The 10348-nt window shown below is 51.0% G+C and overlaps 1 protein-coding gene across 2 annotated transcripts in view; it reads right to left on the reverse strand.

Annotated features, from left to right (window-relative positions):
• Positions 1-5607, reverse strand: part of LOC116505632 (myogenesis-regulating glycosidase-like) — a 41674-nt gene extending 36067 nt beyond the window's left edge. Inside the window, exon 1 of one of the 2 annotated variants that reach the window (XM_032212978.1) lies at positions 5431-5607. The gene's annotated coding sequence lies outside the window, so the exon portion shown is untranslated. Of the gene's footprint in view, positions 1-4128; positions 4387-5430 lie in introns of those variants that run through there. The other variant, XM_032212977.1, reaches the window with a different exon arrangement.
• Positions 5608-10348: the final 4741 nt, after the last annotated feature.

Here is a 10348-nt window from a genome sequence, read left to right on the forward strand (position 1 = left end):
CTTCCTCTTCCTCCTCCTCCTCCTCCTCCTCCTCCTCTCCGCAAACCCCTGTCCCTTCTAGCCCTGATGATGTTGCCTAGTTGGGCCATGAAACATCTGCAAGAAAACCACCCAGCTCAGAGCACCCAGGACCCCCCAGTCCTCTCCTCCCCCTCCTCTTCCTCCCCTGCCTCCTCTTCCCCCTCTCCCTTCTAGCACTGATGATGTTCCCTAGTTGGGTTATGAAACGTCTGCAAGGAAACCACCAAGCTCAGAGAGCACCAAGGACCCTACAGATGCTCTTTGGAGGATTTTGAAGGAACAAGGAATCAGCTCCTTAACCCTCCTTAGCCCTCGAGGCTCTTTACTAGCCTTCTTCCACTCCGAGCAGAGTTCAGAACAGTTTCATTTCCTCCTTCAATGATCAGTCTTTTTTTAAAAATTCAGATTTTTTTTGATGGGGACAATAAAGTCCACCGCTCTCTTTCCATCCTGAAAAACCGTGTTTTTTGGGGGGGGGGGCGTATCCTGTGTCCCGCGCATGGAAGAGACACCCCTGGGAAATTCAGCTCCCCTTTCCCTGCAATCTTCCGTGCTCAGGGCAGAAGAAGAAGACAGGGCTCAAATGTTGGGTGCAGGAGGAAGCAGCCTCGTCTCGCATGGATTAAAACCATGTTGTGCAAGACTCTTCTTAATTCCTGTTTTGTTTTTAAATATATTTTTGGTATGAAAATACTGCAAACCTCAAGTGAGCTTTGCAAGCATGATGAGAGCCGCACACAATTTTACAGAACCAACGGGGCCCGTGCAATGGCCATTCTGCCCACTTTCCCTGCCACTTGAGATAAAATTAACCCCCACCAGGCTGGGCGCCATAATAAGGTCCTGGCAACTTAGGGAACAGAAGGAGGGATAAGGTTCCTTGGCTTGGCTGCAAGGGTGCGTTCTGGATGGCTGTACTGCCGGTTCGCTCGTGCGCATGTTAAGTGCATGCACAGTTCAATTAAAATTGTTGTGCTCATGCGCAGAACTCAAAAACAAGATGATGGCGGGGACCGGGGGAGCGGTTCGGGGGTGTGGCAGATCTGGCCGAACCGGTAGGGACCCACTTCTGGTTGGGTGCCCTCAAGACAGAAGTCCTGCCAAACGTAGTTTATAAAGACATAAAAATCAGATAAAAATTTAATTAATAAATTAATAAACCACGAGGTCTGATTGGGGGGGAGGGGGGATAAGGGAGGAAAATGACAATAGCAATAGCCCTTAGACTTATATACCACTTCACAGTTCTTTACGGCCCCTCTTTAAGCAGTTTTACGGAGTCAGCCTCTTGTCCCAAACAATCTGGGTCCTCATTTTACGCACCCTGGAAGGACGGAAGGCTGAGTCAACTTTGTGCCTGGTGGGATTCAAACTGGATTGGATTGGATTAGATTTATTACATTTATATGCCGCCCTTTTCCCCGAAGGGGACTCAGGGCGGCTCACAATTCAAGTCAGGGAAGGGGATACAGACAGGGGATAAAAAGACGAACATAACAATACACAATTTAAAAGCACACAACAACCATACCATTCGAGGGGGGGGGCAAAAGCTCTTTAGCCCCAGGCCTGTCGGAACAGCCAGGTTTTAAGGGCTTTGCGGAAGGCCTGGAGGGTGGTGAGGGTTCAAATCTCCATGGGGAGTTCGTTCCAGAGGGTTGGAGCGGCCACAGAGAAGGCTCTCCTCCGGGTAGTCGCCAGTCGACACTGGACGGCGGATGGAATTCGGAGGAGGCCTAATCTGTGGGATCTAATCGGTCTAGTGGAGGTGATTGGCAGCAGGCGGTCTCTCAAGTACCCAGGTCCAATACCATGAAGGGCTTTATAAGTGACAACTAGCGCCTTGAAGCATATCCGGAGACCAATAGGCAGCCAGTGCAGCTCGCGGAGGATAGGTGTTCCATGGCTGAACCGAGGTGCACCCATGATCGCTCGCGCGGCTGCATTCTGGACAAGCTGAAGTCTCCGAATGCTCTTCAAGGGCTGCCCCATGTAGAGCACGTTGCAGTAGTCCAGTCTAGAGGTCACAAAGGCATGAGTGACTGTTGTGAGGGCCTCCCGGTTCAGGTAGGGACGCAACTGGTGCACCAGGCGAACCTGGGCAAATGCCCCCCTGGTCACAGCCGACAAGTGATGTTCTAAAGTCAGCTGTGGATCCAGGAGGACTCCCAAGTTGCGAGCCCTGTCTGAGGGGCCTACTGTTTGACCCCCCAGCCTGAGAGATGGAAAACTTGGCCAATTAGTAGGAGGGAAACACACCAGCCACTCGGTCTTATCTGGATCGAGTACAAGCGTGAACTGCCAAATTGCAGGCAGCAGAAGCAGCCTGCACTACTGCACTCTAACCACTGCGCCATCATAGCTCAAGGAAGTTGGTGTGGTGATGTGCCAGCTGGCTGGGGGATTCTGGGAGTTGAAGTCCACAGGACTGAAAAGTCGCCAAGATTGAGAAACGCTGTCCTAGAATGAGAAGGCCTGAATCCCCAAAGCCACTCAATCTGACGCCCGCCAAGACCCACACAGCGTCCAAACACCGGGAGAAGGCCATAAGAGGCGATTCTGGAATTGGCCCGGAGCAGAGATACATCACTGGGTATCCTCAGAATGCAGGCAGACTCACAAGCATTCATTTAGTGACCGTCCGGAGGTACGACGGCGTTGAAAAAAGTGACTCAGAGTCAAGGACCACTTTTCACGCTTAACGACCGTCGCAGCATCCCCCGTGGTCACCCGAACAAAATTCCGACGCTTGGCAACTGACTCATATTTACGACGGTGTCCCGGGGGGGGGGGATGAGGTCACGTGATCCCCTTTTACGACCGTTTGACGAGCAAAGTCCATCGGGAAGCCAGATTCGCTTAACGACCGTGTGACTAACTTAACAACTGCGGCGATTCACTTAAATCACTCTGGCAAGGAAGGTGGTAAAACGGGGCAAAAACTCGCTTAACAAACGTCTCGCTTAACCACAGAGTTGTGGTTTGTTTAAGAACCGTTCAACTCCTCGGAGGGAGGACACAGTGAAATGTGAAAAGCAAAAGAACAAGGAGAGCGACTCGCGGAGAAGAGGGGCACGCAGCTGGTATCCAGCCCAAAGGATCGCGCCACGCTTCTCGCTCCGCCGGGTCTGCAGCGAAGGGTGTGTGTGTGTGTGTGTGTGTGTCCGTGTCCCTGAATCTCTCTGTGTTTGTGTTTGTGTGTGTTTGTGAGTCTTGTATATATCTCTGCCTTTCTCTTTGTGCGAATTTCTGGCTGTCACTCTGTTTGTGTGTCTTTATCTTTGTGCGTCTTTGCGAGTCTGGATGTCTCTGTCTTTCTCTCTCTCTTTGTGTGTATGTGCGTGTGTGAGTGTGAGTGTGTGTCTGTGTGTGACTGGCTGTCCCTCTCTGTTTGTGTAATTCTGTGTGTGTGTGTCTCTCTCTCTCTCACTGCGTGTCTGTGTGTATCCGTCTCTCTGAGTGTGTCTTTGTGTGTGTGTGTAAGAGAGAGAGAGAGAGTCTGTGTGCATCTGTGTGTCTGTCTGTCTGTCATTCTCTCTATGGGTGTGTGTGTGTTGTCATGCTGTGTGACTCTGTATGTATCTGTCTCTCCCACTCACTGTGTGCCTGAGTCTGTGTGTTTTGTGTGACTCTGTATATCTATCTCTGTGTGTGTCTGTGTGTGTTTGTATGCATGTCACTCCATTTGTGTGACTGTCTCTCTCTCACTCACTGTGTCTCTCTGTGTGTGGGGGGGGTCTCTGTGTTTGTGTAACTACCTGTGTCTGTCTCTCTCTCTCACACACACGGACACTTTGTGGTTGTGCGTGCGTGTCTATATGTGTGTGTATGTATGTATCTGTGTGTGTCTGTGTGCGCAGGGGACCCTTTCCAGACCCTGCCGGAGGAGGAAAAGCGGGGCTCCCGGTTGACTTTGGGAAGCGGAGCAACTTTCCAAGGGGCGCCTCCCCCCCCCTCCGTCCCACAGCCGGGACCCCCAACTCCCCGCAGCCCCCCAGCCCGTCCCAGCCCCTCCGGCCCCGGCTGCCAACTTCCCAGGCAGAGCAGACCGCTCCAGACCCCCCCGGCCGCCCACCTGCCGCTCTGCGGTGACGGCCACTCACTCACCTGGCTCGGGGCGCCGCTGTTGGCGGCCGCAGGTGCGCGGGGCTCCGGCTTGTTTACGCCCGGCAGGAGCAGGAGCCGCAGCCCGAGCTGGCTCGGGCGAGGCGGCGGCGGAGAAGGAGGCGGCGGCTGCAGGCGGGGCTGCAGCGGGACCCTCCCCAGCTGGGCCCGGGGGCGCTGGCGGGCCCGAGAGGCGGGGGAGGCATCGGGAGGGGGAGCTCCGCGGCGCTGCAGGCGGGGCTGCTCTTCAGGTGCGAAAGAAGCGGGGGGGGGAGGACAAGGGGAGGGGAGGAGGGAAAAGGACTCTGGGAGTTGTAGTTTGTGGCTCCCCCCCCCCGAGGCTCTGCAACTCGGCTGCTGCCCGACATCGTCCCTCCTCCCGCACGTCTCTCCCCCGATGAGGAGCCTCCAGCGGCAGGAGCAGTCTACCTGGCGCAGGGAGAGGCTTACTTTGCCCAGCCGGGGAACTTGGGGGTTGCTTTCATGGACCCTCTGCCCCGCAACTCAGCTGCTGCCCGTGACTAGCACCCCCCCCCTCTCTCCCGCGATGCGGAGCCCCCAGAGGCAGGAGCAGTCTACCTGGCCCTGGGGAACTTGGGGGTGGGGGTGTTTGCTTTCATGCACCCTCTGCCCGCAACTCAGCTCCTGCCGTAGAACGATCCTCCCTCCTTTTGCCCCCTCCTCCCCCATGCGGAGCCTCCAGCGGCAGGAGCAGTCTACCTGGCGCCGAAGGGCAGGAAAAGCTTCACTCTCTGCAAGGAGAGGACCCCCCCCCCAGTTCTCTCCTCCCTCTCCTCCTCCTCTTCCTCCTCCGCCTCCTCTTCCCCCTCTCCCTTCTAGCACTGGTGATGTTCCCTAGTTGGGTTATGAAACGTCTGCAAGCTTCACTCTCTTACCTTGCCCAGCCGGGGAACTTGAGGCTTGCTTTCATGCACCGTGGGGATGGGGGGGGGAGAGGGGGGGAGGAGTATCCCCCCCAAAAAAAGCCGCCCGTGAAAGCCGCCCTGAAATTGGGGTGCCTCTCCCCAGCTTTTGAAACACGCCAAAGCCCCCCCCAGCGGGTCCGATCCAAGCTTGAATGAACCAAAGGTTTAAACCCAGTTTATCTACTTTGGAGTCCCCGCCTGGTATGCTTGTAGTTGCACCCGATTCACTGTATTCCCCCCTCCCCTACTAACTAACTAACTAACTAACTAACTAACTCAATCAATCAATCAATCCCTGGTTAATTAATTCAATCCCGAGCTGATCCCAACTCTCCGGGGGTTGGAAATCCACCCGAGGCATCGTTGCAAGCTTACCCACCTTTTTATAGCCTCCCGGCCCGTGTTCAGTTCACACGTGCTAAAGAAACTTTGGGTCACCCAGGGTCGTCTGAACGCCGCTCGAACTTTTCCCGGGTGAATCGAGGAACGCCGTTTTTTTGTCGGTTGCAAAGAAAGAAAGAAAAAAGTAGGCGAAATGTCCTTCTCCGGAGAGGAAGTGGCTGTGTGTGTTGCTTGCGGGGAGATTTTGCAGATTGGGCGGGAGGAGTTGTGCAACGTGGAAACCCAAAAATAGAAAAAGAAAAAAAAAAGAAAAGAAAGCAAAGGAATGAAGGAAGGAAAGAAAGAAAGAGAAAGAAAGAAAGGGGAAAGGGGATAGGAAAAGAAAAGGAAGGGGTAAGGAAGGAAGGAAGGAAGGAAAGAAGGGGAAAGGAAAGAAAGAAAGAAAGAAAGAAAGAAAGAAAGAAAGAAAGAAAGGGGAAAGGAAAGGAAGATGAAAGAAAAATGAAAGAAGGAAGGAAGGAAAGGGGAAAGAAAGAGAAAGAAAAAGAAAGAAAGAAAGAAAGAAAGAAAGAGGGAAAGAAAAGGAAACGGAAAGAAAAAGGAAACCAGGAAAGAAAGAAAGAGAAAGAAAGAAAGAAAGAAAGAAAGAAAGAGAAAAAGGAAGGAAGGAAAAGGGGAAAGGAAAGGAAGTGGGAAGAAAATGGAAAGAAAATAAAAGAAAAGAAAGAAAGGGGGAAGGAAAGGAAGATGAAAGAAAAATGAAAGAAGGAAGGAAGGAAAGGGGAAAGAAAGAGAAAGAAAAAGAAAGAAAGAAAGAAAGAGGGAAAGAAAAGGAAACGGAAAAAAAAGGAAACCAGGAAAAAAGAAAGAGAAAGAAAGAAAGACAGAAAGAGAAAAAGGAAGGAAGGAAAAGGGGAAAGGAAAGGAAGTGGGAAGAAAATGGAAAGAAAAGAAAAGAAAGAAAAAGGAAGAAAGAAAGACAAAAAGGAGTTAAAATGTCATCAGCCCTAAAAGTGGATTATTTAAGGCAGGAATGTCCAACCTACGGAACTTTTAAGACCTGGGGATTCTGGGAGTTGAAGTCCACAGGACTTAAAATAGCCAAGGTTGGATACCACTGGTTTAAAGCAGATTTATGAATTGCCCTGTTGCAGGAAATGTCCAATTCCAGTTCCCAACCTGGGAGAGAGACGCTGGAAACAACATGGAAGGAAAGCTTATAGAAGACAACCACAAAGTTCTGGGTCAGCTGAGAAACAATTGAAGGAGCAGATGAATCTTTATAGGTTCTGTGACTTTGAAGTTTGAACTGTTCTGGGGATTGTGCAACGAAAGGGCCCTTTGTATTCTGAAAGGCTGTTGGCCAATTCCCTTGGTGGCTAATGGCTTTCGTCCTGTGTCGGATCTTGGATGATGGGGCTGCTTGTTCTAATCCCACCATTCTGCCAAGGCGTTTCGAAATATCCTCTCTTGAATGGATTTCTCCCTGCAGTATTTGCTTTGCTTATGAATGGGAGCTATCTATATACTTCCTCTTTCAATAAACTCTTTATCTCCTTAAGTGCTGGCATCTGCGGTGGGCTATTAAGAAGGACTGGGCCTGCTTTCTGCCTCTAAAAACATGTCTCTACATTTCTTTTTTTTGTGGGGGGGGGGAATATAATATTCTACCTTTTTAATGTTTCCCAAAATATTTCATTCTTCTAGGAGAGGGGTGGGGGGCTTCCCACTGCCCCATTCCAGGAAGACCCCGTCTGATTTTTAAAAAAACAAACACCAATAACCAAAGAGAAGAATCAATGAATAAAGATCAGCGATTGCTCAGAATAAATCAGATTTAAAGACATGCAAGAATAATAGAGTTTAAATGGGCCAAGGATGCATTGGGCAGGGTGTCTTTTCCCAAGCATGATTGGATTGGATTTGGATTTTATTATATTTATATGCTGCCCTTTTCCCCCGAAGGGGACTCAGGGCGGCTCACAATTCAAATCAGGGAAGGGGGGTACAGACAAAAAATTAAAAAAACGAAACATAACAATGCATAGTTTAAAAACACACAACAGTCATACCATTCAAGACGGGGGCAACAGCTCTTTAGCCCCAGGCCTGTCGGAACAGCCAGGTTTTGAGGGCTATGCGGAAGGCCTGGAGGGTGGTGAGGGTTCGAATCTCCACGGGGAGTTCGTTCCAGAGGGTCGGAGCAGCCACAGAGAAGGCTCTCCTCCGGGTAGTCGGCAGTCGACACTGGCCGGCGGATGGAATTCGGAGGAGGCCTAATCTGTGGGATCTAATCGGTCTAGTGGAGGTAATTGGCAGCAGGCGGTCTCTCAAGTACCCAGGTCCAATACCATGAAGGGCTTTATAAGTGACGACTAGCGCCTTGAAGCGTATCCGGAGACCAATAGGCAGCCAGTGCAGCTCGCGGAGGATAGGTGTTACGTGGGTGAACCGAGGTGCACCCACAATCGCTCGCGCGGCTGCATTCTGGACAAGCTGAAGTCTCCGAATGCTCTTCAAGGGCTGCCCCATGTAGAGCACGTTGCAGTAGTCCAGTCTAGAGGTCACAAGGGCGCGAGTGACTGTTGTGAGGGCCTCCCGGTTCAGGTAGGGACGCAACTGGTGCACCAGGTGAACCTGGGCAAATGCCCCCCTGGTCACAGCCGACAAGTGGTGGTCAAAAGTCAGCTGTGGGTCCAGGAGGACTCCCAAATTGCGAACCCTGTCTGAGGGGCGTACTGTTTGACCCCCCAGCCTGAGAGATGGAACACTTGGCCAATTAGTAGGAGGGAAACACACCAGCCACTCGGTCTTATCCGGATTGAGTACAAGCTTGTTAACCCCCATCAGCCTCGAGGCACTGGCACATCACGTCAACCGCTTCACTGAGTTGGCACGGGGTGGACAGATACAGCTGCGTATCGTCCGCATACTGATGGTATTTTATCCCGTGCCGTCGAATGATCTCACCCAGCGGCTTCATGTAGATATTAAACAGGAGGGGGGACAGGACCAAAACCTGCGGCACCCCATAATTCAGGGGCCTAGGGGTCGATCTATGCCCTCCGACCAACACCGACTGCAACCTGTCCAAGAGGTAAGAGGAGAACCACCGTAGGACAGTGCCTCCCACCCCCACCTCCTGCAGTCGTCGCAGAAGGATACCATGGTCGATGGTATCGAAGGCCGCTGAGAGGTCAAAGAACACTAGGACGGAGGCATAACCTCCATCCCTGGCTCTCCAGAGATCATCGATCAATGCGACCAAAGCGGTTTCCGTGCTGTAGCCGGGCCTAAATCCCGACTGGAAGGGATCTAGATAATCGGTTTCCTCCAAGGACCGCCGGAGCTGAAAGGCTACCACTTTCTCAACAACCTTCCCCACAAAGGGGAGGTTGGAGACTGGACGATAGTTGTCTAAGACGGCTGGATCCAAAGATGGCTTCTTCAGAAGGGGTCTCACCACCGCCGCCTTTAGAGCGGGGGGGGGGGGGAAGAACCCCTCCCGAAGGGAGGCGGTAACAACCGCCTGGATCCAGCCCCGTGTCACCTCCCTGCTGTTAGCGACCAGCCAGGAGGGGCACGGGTCCAGTACACATGTGGAGGCACTTACAGCTCCCTCCCATGGCCTTGTCCACGTCCTCAGGGGTAACAGCTTGAAAATCAATCAATGATGGGTGTGTGTGTGTCTCAGCACCTGTTGCTTTCCCACTATCCGGTGAGTAGCTGCACAGTGGAGCTACCTATAAAGCTACAACCCAGATACAGGTAAAGGATAACGGAGGATTATGTCTCTTATAAAGCTGAGCAGCCGCAGAAAACAGAGAAAACAGCAATAAAAGGTGCTTTTTGTCCCCTTCACAGAAACTGAATGATCCAGAGGAATGAATGAATGAATGAGGGAGGGAGGGAGGGAGGGAGCTGGAAGGGACCTTGAGGGTCTTCTAATCCAGCCCCCTACTCAAGCAGGAGGATTTCCCAACTTGGACAACTTGAAGGTGTGGACCTCAACTCCCAGAAACCCCCAGTTCACTCATTAAAACATCACTTAAAACATGCTGGCTAAAGAATTCTGGAAATTGAAGTTCATATTTCATAAAGCTTGCTGGCTGGGGAATTCTGGGAATTGAAGTTCACACATCTTCAAGCTTACTAGTTTGGGGAATTCTGGGAGTTGAAGTTTTATCCACTTTAAATTGCTGGTTGGGGGAATTCTGGGAATTGAAGTTCACATATCTTAAAGTCGATTGGGGAATTCTGGGAGTTGAAGTTTATACACCTTAAAGCTTGCTGGCTGGGGAATTCTGGGAATTGAAGTTCACACATCTTCAAGCTTACTAGTTTGGGGAATTCTGGGAGTTGAAGTTTATACACCTTAAAGCTTGCTGGCTGGGGAATTCTGGGAATTGAAGTTCACACATCTTCAAGCTTACTAGTTTGAGGAATTCTGGGAGTTGAAGTTATACACCTTAAAGCTTGCTGGCTGGGGAATTCTGGGAATTGAAGTTCACACATCTTCAAGCTTACTAGTTTGAGGAATTCTGGGAGTTGAAGTTTATACACCTTAAAGCTTGCTGCTGGGGAATTCTGGGAATTGAAGTTCACACATCTTCAAGCTTACTAGTTTGGGAATTCTGGGAGTCGAAGTTTATACCCCTTAAAGCTTGCTGGCTGGGGAATTCTGGGAATTGAAGTTCACACATCTTCAAGCTTACTAGTTTGAGGAATTCTGGGAGTTGAAGTTTATACACCTTAAAGCTTGCTGGCTGGGGAATTCTGGGAATTGAAGTTCACACATCTTCAAGCTTACTAGTTTGGGGAATTCTGGAGTCGAAGTTTATACACCTTAAAGCTTGCTGGCTGGGGAATTCTGGGAATTGAAGTTCACACATCTTCAAGCTTACTAGTTTGAGGAATTCTGGAGTTGAAGTTTATACACCTTAAAGCTTGCTGGC

The sequence above is a fragment of the Thamnophis elegans genome, chromosome 3, assembly GCF_009769535.1.
Source record: "Thamnophis elegans isolate rThaEle1 chromosome 3, rThaEle1.pri, whole genome shotgun sequence".
NCBI lineage: Eukaryota > Metazoa > Chordata > Lepidosauria > Squamata > Colubridae > Thamnophis > Thamnophis elegans.